A 7,591-nucleotide genomic window follows, 5' to 3' on the forward strand; every position below is an offset into this window, starting at 1 on the left:
CCTGCTTTCCTGAATCCGTATTTCCTCCCATTTCTCTGAACATTCTACTCCCTTCCTCAGAAATCACATCATACGTTTCTTCTTGTATCTTACATATTCCCCAACTTCCAGAACTTCCTGGAACTGGACAAAGAGGAGGGCCAGCTTTAGTTTCCTGGGTAGAGGGCAATCTCCAATCTCCACCACCATCTGACGAGTCAAACGACAGACACACATTCAGCCTCTTTTGCTCATTGGTAAATTAGAGATAAAACTCACCCATTTCTCAGGCTTGCTGTAGCATCAAAAACTGGCTTGCTGACAGGTGGCCATTATTACTACTGATGGTGCAAACGGAACACCATTTTAGTTTCAAAATAGTGTTTCCAGCCAGGTCAGCTGCACCAGCACCTTTCCCATAAAGTTGGACCTCAAGGCTGCAGGTCGAGGGCAGCCTAAATGTGGTCAGCCTGCTGAGCCTCAACTCCCAGCCAGCTTGCAGGTTCCTCTCTTGGACCCTCCAGGAGCCTCCATACTGTGGCTACTCTTTCAGGGGTCTGTTCAGCCAATGATGGCTTCCAAAACCTCCCCCTTCAGACCAGACCCTGGGGCCATCCCCTGCTCTGCAGAGCGACAGAAGTGGGGTCCTAGGGCAAATGCCAGGCGGAGCTCTATAACCACCTTCCAGATCCAGATTCAAGGAAGGGTTTTCCCGACCTCTTTCCAAGTTCACTCCCACCTTTCATTTTATTTATTTATTTATTTATTTTTTGAGACAGGGTCTCGTTCTGTCACCCAAGCTGGAGTGCAGTGGGGCAATCATGACTCACTGCAACCTCTACTTCCTGGGCTCAGTGATCCTCCCACCTTGGCCCCTTGAGTAGCTAAGACTACAGGCGCGAGCCACCATGCCCAGCTAATTTTTTGTATTTTTTATACAGACAGGGTTTCATCTGTTGCCCAGGCTGGTCTTGAACTCCTGGACTTAAGTTATCCACCTGCCTCAGCCTCGCAAGGTGCTGAGATAACAGGTGTGAGCCACCGCCGCCAGCCATCCTGCCTTTTAACTGGCAAAGCCTGGGGATGGATAGTTGGAGGTGGCACAGAGTGCGGCACGTGACAGTTCTACAGACTCAAACCTGGCTCTCTCAGGTTTTCTAGCTCAGTTGAAAATAATCGTTTACAGGGTGGGATGGGGGAGCATTGGTATTTCATTCCTTACAAAGCTCCTGTTGGGGCTGGAGGGTCAGTCTACAATATGTCTGATGAGATTTATTGTCTTATGGGAGTCCAGTTCCTTTATCTGATTCCCAAAAGTTTTGCCTGAAACCCAGACCCCGTAATAAGACAGCCACCAGAGTGTGTCAGAAGTCACTGAGAACCACATTTCTTCAGAGTAGTTAGATTTGGGGAACAGGGAGCAATATTTTTTCCACAAATCAGTTCTGCTGAAGGATGGTGTACCCTTCCACCCTCTGAAATCCCAGGAAGCTTCTGTCACGTGCAGTAGCAATTCAGTGTCCACTTGGTAAAAATAGCTTTTTAATTTATTGACTGGCAAAATACTCTATTTATCAAACCATTCTGGGTTCTTCTAAAGATAAAATGGAGGTAAAACCCAAAAGGAAAATTAAAGCTTTAATGTAGTCTTGCAAACTTCTGCTTCATTTCATTGTAAATTGCGTGCAATAAAACATAGCATCGGCAGCCTGCATAAAGCAGCTGTATAATTTTCTTTTGTGCAGGGAACTAATTCTGAAGACTTCTTACCTAAGAGAAGGCTTACGATGGTGGATGACTCCCGTACACTAATTATGTCTTCCTTTATATCTTTGACTTGAACTCTAATTTGCTTACAGTTTAATGAACATCAGTTCTTGCTGAGAAATATCTAAGTACCTGGGAGATTGAACACTTAGGCAGTCAAATGCTCTCACTCCCAACACTAATCTTCAAACCCTCTGCATTCTAAACAGACTTCTAAAGGAGAGTGGCTCTTTAAAGGCTTGTGAATCACTTTTGAGCAGTAACTGTACACTTAAATTAAAAGCCATGATCTGGCAGGAGACTTGGGTTGTGCTTTGAAAAAAAAAAAAAAAAAAGAAAAGAAAAGGCTTTGCTAGTTCAGGTACAAGGCATGAATTGCCGGTTTCTGTCATTGACTGACGCAAAAACCATAAACTTTATAGCTGTTTGTTTCCCTGACTTTGGTCTTCCCAAGAGTTTCTCCAAAAAGGCTTAGTTACTTTCTGCAAGTGTTTTCCCTGTATCTCTGAGAATTTAGAAACTGAGGAGCTGGAGAAGCAGGGAGGGGGTTTCCAACCTGGACCTTGCCTCTCATTTCCAAGGTCTCTTTCCTTTAACACTTTACTCCTGTAATGGTGATGCTGAGCTTACTTTGATGGCAGATAATTTCAATATATATCATTACAATTAATGGTCATTATGTGCTTCACTTGCCATGACCTCTCACATTTCAGTATTTGAGATGAAGGACCATTCAGATCAGCAGCGGAGGGTGAATGTACAGATTCTGGTTCAGCAGGTCTGGAACAAGACCGAAGAGTCTGCATTTCCGAGCAGCTCTCTGGTGAGGGTGCTGCTGCCGCAGGACAATGCAACACACTCTGAGTAGTAAGAATGAAGCTCTGTACCTGGATAGTCTGAGTTCATCTTCATTACGGTGTCTGAGGCAGTACTCTTACAGATGAGGCCACCGATGTGCAAAAAGAGGAAGTAATGTACCTGAGGCCACCGAGCTGTAAATGGCAGAGTCTGAATTTGATTCCGTTCCATTTGATTCCAAAGCCTGAGAACACAACCCCTGTACATCACTCCTCCATTTTTCAGTAGGTGCTCTTGTGAAAAAGAAGACATGAAATGAATTGGTTCATTGCTCTTAATCCAGAATATTCTGTGGGTCGTCCTTGTTAAAGCCAATAAGCCATCTCTTAATTTACCACCATTATCAATCAAGGTTTGTGTCCAGCTGGGCATCACTGTGTTGCCATAGGAGAACCCAACCTCAACAAGCGCTGAATAGCCAATGTAGGCTGGCCCAGTGCTCCTGGCAAGGCAAGGGAGGAATCAGCGTGACGGAGATCTCTGGTCACATCTCTCTAACGCTTTCAGCAATCCCCAAGGAAGCCATTTTCTTTCTGATGACGTTGGGTCAGATTACTCAGAAGTGGATTGTAGGCGGACAAGGAAACTTTTGTACTTCACTTGAGAATTTAAAATGGCACAATGTGTTGCTTCTTCATTTGGGTGAAATAACTCACTGTTTTCTAACACCGCACACTTAAGTCAGGGCCCTAAAGAGAGGAGCAACAGCACATGGTGGTTAAATGTGTCCACACTGGAGCCAGAATGCCTGGGTTCAAACCCTGGCTTAGCTAGCTGCTATGGACTTGTGTAATTTACATAACCTTTCTGTGCCTCTGTTTTCTCACCTGAAAAGGAGAGGATATAACAATATTTCCCTCATAGGCTTATTGTGAGGATTACAGAATTTATTCATGTGAGGTCCCTTGCCATGGGATAGCACCTCAAAAATGTGAGCTGCCATTATTAACAGGAAGCTGGAACAGCCTTGCGGAGAGTGCTTCCTGAAATGTGGGCGATGTTTCTTTCTTCTATACCTATAGCCCCAGGAGCTAATTTTACTGATTCTTTACAATAGGGAATAATGGGAAAATAAACTTCTGCAAAGAATTGACACTATAAGTAGTCCAAAGCAGAGAGAGAGAAAAAATGTATAGGTGAATATTAGCACTTTTATGGATGATGCTTCTGTTTACACGTTGAGTCTTGAGGCTATTTAAATTAAGACCTGCTTTGATAACAGCTGTGTGCACAGGCAATGTTTGCTGAGCCCAGTTCCTGTGCTATCATTGCAGGACTGAAATGCAAACATACTTGTAAAGAGGAAACACACTTTTATTTCCTAAGGGCCCTCTAATCAAGGCAAAAGCTATTACTTGATCGCATAATTAACCTTAGGAATAGAAGTGTAAACAACACAATTCATGAATTTGTTAATTGGTCTTCCCTGCTACTGATATTAGCCCAAGTTGATCTGTTGTTCTCCTCTGTTGATTATCTTAAATACGAAGTTTTCTAATTTGGATTTCTCCAGGGTAAGCAAGGGAAAAGAGTGAAGTAAGATATTTTTAACAGATTGAGAATATTCTGTAATTTTTTTTTCTTAGAGGTGGACACAACTGGAGAGAAGATACTATATATCTTATCAGATTTAGACCTCTTTCCAGATTTCCATTCTGTGCAGTGATTAGCCACATAGCTGGCTTTCCCCCAACCTCACTCCCCAGGCAGTGAATACATAAAACAACCAGTAATGTTTCATAGGCAGCCATGCTTCCTGGACTCTGAATCTCAGTCTAATTTGGTTCTAATTTATTTTCCCCATTGCAATGACTCCTTAGCTGAGTGGAAATAAACAGAAACACTGGGGGGTGTGTAGACTCAGGTCCTGCAGGTGGAGAATGTGTGTGTGTGTGTGTGTGTGTGTGTGTGTGTGTGTGTGTGTGTGTGTGTTAGTCTGGGGTGGGGAGGCTTTGAGGAATATAGTACCGGGATCCCTCTCCTATGAGTTTTAAAGAATTGTACTCACCAACCAGGAGACTTGAATTCTGAGAAAAGTGGACGTGTCACATCTGTAGTAGGAACTTGGGCCAAGTTCCAGAAACAGCCAATCAGCACTTCAGAGATTCTTTCATTCTTTCATTGGAGTCCCTCATTATGACACCTAGTTATTCAATTAAATTAGATCTTAAGCCTCTAAGGGCTGGTTTAATTTTAAAAAAAAAATTCACTGAGGGTAGTGGTACTAGGCCTGATTTATTCATACACACTTAAAAATATTTGCAGAGACATCTTAGGAATTGTCACTGACGACTTCAGAAAATTAAGAAGCTGCCCACTTCAACCAACAGGCAACTTCAGTTAAGCAGGAATAGTTAAAAAGCTCTTAACAAAGAGAAACTTGCTAGTGGTCTCTCTAGCTGCTTTGAAACCTTAAGGAATCTTGCTTGGTAAGAGTCTAGGTCACCAAGCGGAAAGCCACAGTAAAACATACACAAATGAATAGCCCGCCAAGTGCAGAGACATGGAATGTCTGTGGTTGGGGGGCTTTCTGGCTATCTAGGATGTATTCAGAAGGATCAGGTGGCAGCTGTCTGTCATTTAGACCTTAGGACTTAGCCTGGAGAGCTGAGCTGACACAGGAGCCCCCCAGGCTGACTGCCATGCCTGTGGGTGGGCCTCTGAGGCTCTCACCAGCTCTAGGCCTTTAGAGAGAGCAGCCAGGGCAGATGATTTCATGGGCAATGTCTCTGACTGTCTTGGGCAGATTTGGAAAGTCAGGAGTAACTCACAGTGATGGCACATCCTGTCACAGCTAGGCTGGGGACCAATGTACACCCAGACTAATTCACACTGCACACTTCCAGGTATGAAAGACCTTTGATCATCATGGGAATTATGAACTCACCCTAAGGATTCCATGTAGCGGGACTAATAGAGGTGCACAGAAGTTCTTCCAACTCATTGCTTCTGCTCTTCTATGGACCCCACTCTGGCCTTTTTGATATTTTGATCTAGAATTTCAAGGGAAAAAATAGAGTCCCAGAAGGGATACTCTGAACTTCACTTTATAAAAAGTTCAGTCATTTTCATTTTACTGAAAAGCATTTCCACGTGGAGAAAACACTTAAGATACCTGGTGGGAGAATTTGGAAATAAACCCCAATGAAAGTTAGGAGGAGGTGATGGGAAAACAGGTTGGAGAGGGGAGAGGGCACCTATATTCTTGAGGATCCCCAAGTGGCTGGTCCTCTTGATATAAGATGCATGGGGTTACAACTCAGTTTATCCATCTGCACATGCTAAAATCAGAACCTGAAGTCAAAAGCTCTGGATTCTGCTAGTTCCAGATCTTAAATGTATGATGGTTTCCACCTTGAGACTGATGAATGCTGCTAACAGTGATATTATCAAGTACTTCTTATTAAGAACTCATGAGCCAGAGACTATGCTAAGCACATTTCCTAGATCATCTGTTCAGTCTTCAGCAGCCTGAAGAGGTTAGGACTATTATTGTGCCTGTTTTACAGATGAAACAAGAGACTAGAGAACCAAGGTAATTTGCCCACACATGGATTCCATCCTAGCCTCTATCTAACTATAGAACTCCTCCAGGAAGAGCATCCCTAAGACTCTCTTTGTGACATGAGACTGACTAGATAGATCATTCTTGTTGATGGATTCTACTGGCATGGGTAAGGAAAGGTCACTATTTCTGAAATCTGCCATATTGATTTTTTTTTTTTTGCAGAGGGTGTTGGGGGAACTTGCTTTAAAAAATATATTTCTAGCAAAGTAATGCAAACACTCAAAGTATATCAAAATGCTATAACCCTCAAACTTCCCCCCAACCATAGAAGCAAATATTTTTAACTTTGAGCTAACTCTTCTGATATATATATATCAGACATATATATATATATATATATATATATGTCCCATCTTTATATAGTATGTGCATCTTATTTTTTCATTTTAGACATTAATAACTTCTAATTATGGTAGATGAGGATTTAACTCTCCCTCTACTATCCTGTCCTCCCACATTGATGTTTTAGCAATCATAATCATAGTATTTACATTTTTATGGCTACATAAATATAGTTTAGTATAGTTTCTAGGGCTAACTAGTATACTATGTTTTTAAACATACTTTTAAAAATTAATAATTGCCTTATTTTTATCTGTTGCATAGCTTTTTATATATTGAACCTTAAAAAATTTCTAAATGTATCATCAGCTGTTCGGAACCCTGAGGCTTATTTTCTCTAAAAGCTCTGGCATGATAATAAGATGATTATCATTTCCTTTTGTACTCTTAGGACCTTTCTTCCATTACTTTCCCTGCTTACACCTCAACTGCTAGTTCTTGAATCCAAATGCCCACCTACCATCCTAGAACTCCCTTCACCCATCTCCTGTGTTAAAATCCCTGTTTTCTGTCACGTTTTTCTTGATTGTGGTTTGCTGGACCACATATTCATTTCAGAAAGAAAAGGTTTCTGAGAGGGAGTGCTTTGCGTCCTTCCATGCTGAAAATGTCTTTATTCTCCCTCCCACTTGATTATTTGGCTGGTGTAAATTCTAAATTGAAAATATTTTGCCTGTACAATTTTGAAGACTTTTGTCTTCTATTATAGCATCCGATGTTGCTATTGAGAAGTCCAAAATTCCAATTCTTATTTAACCCCAACTTTTCTCTCCACAAGTTTTAGGAAAGTCTTTTTAGCCTAGGTGCTTCAAAATTTCATAATGATGAACATGGATGGGCAGTTTGTTTTTCATTCATTTATTCAAAGGGCACTCAGTGGGTCCTTGCCATCTAGGGGTTTTCTGTCATCCAATTCTGTTCATTTTTCTTGCATTTAAAAATATTTTATTCTTTGTTTTCTATTTTCTGTTTTGGACACCCTGTTATTTGAATGTCAGATGTCCCAGACTGATCCTCTAAGTTTTTAATATTTTTTCTACTAATTTCCATCTCTTCAACTTTTGTTTGATTTCCTCA

General features: G+C 41.6%; 1 long non-coding RNA gene across 1 annotated transcript in view; it reads right to left on the reverse strand.

Moving 5' to 3' along the window:
* LOC115836039 overlaps positions 1-7,591 on the reverse strand; it is a 104,616-nt gene extending 97,025 nt beyond the window's left edge. The window contains exons 1-2 of the long non-coding RNA XR_004031041.1: positions 5,492-7,591; positions 4,613-4,747 (exon numbers count right to left, since the gene is read on the reverse strand). This is a non-coding gene — a long non-coding RNA (uncharacterized LOC115836039). The remainder of the gene's footprint in view (positions 1-4,612; positions 4,748-5,491) is intronic.

Source organism: Nomascus leucogenys, chromosome 7b (genome assembly GCF_006542625.1).
Source record: "Nomascus leucogenys isolate Asia chromosome 7b, Asia_NLE_v1, whole genome shotgun sequence".
Lineage (NCBI taxonomy): Eukaryota > Metazoa > Chordata > Mammalia > Primates > Hylobatidae > Nomascus > Nomascus leucogenys.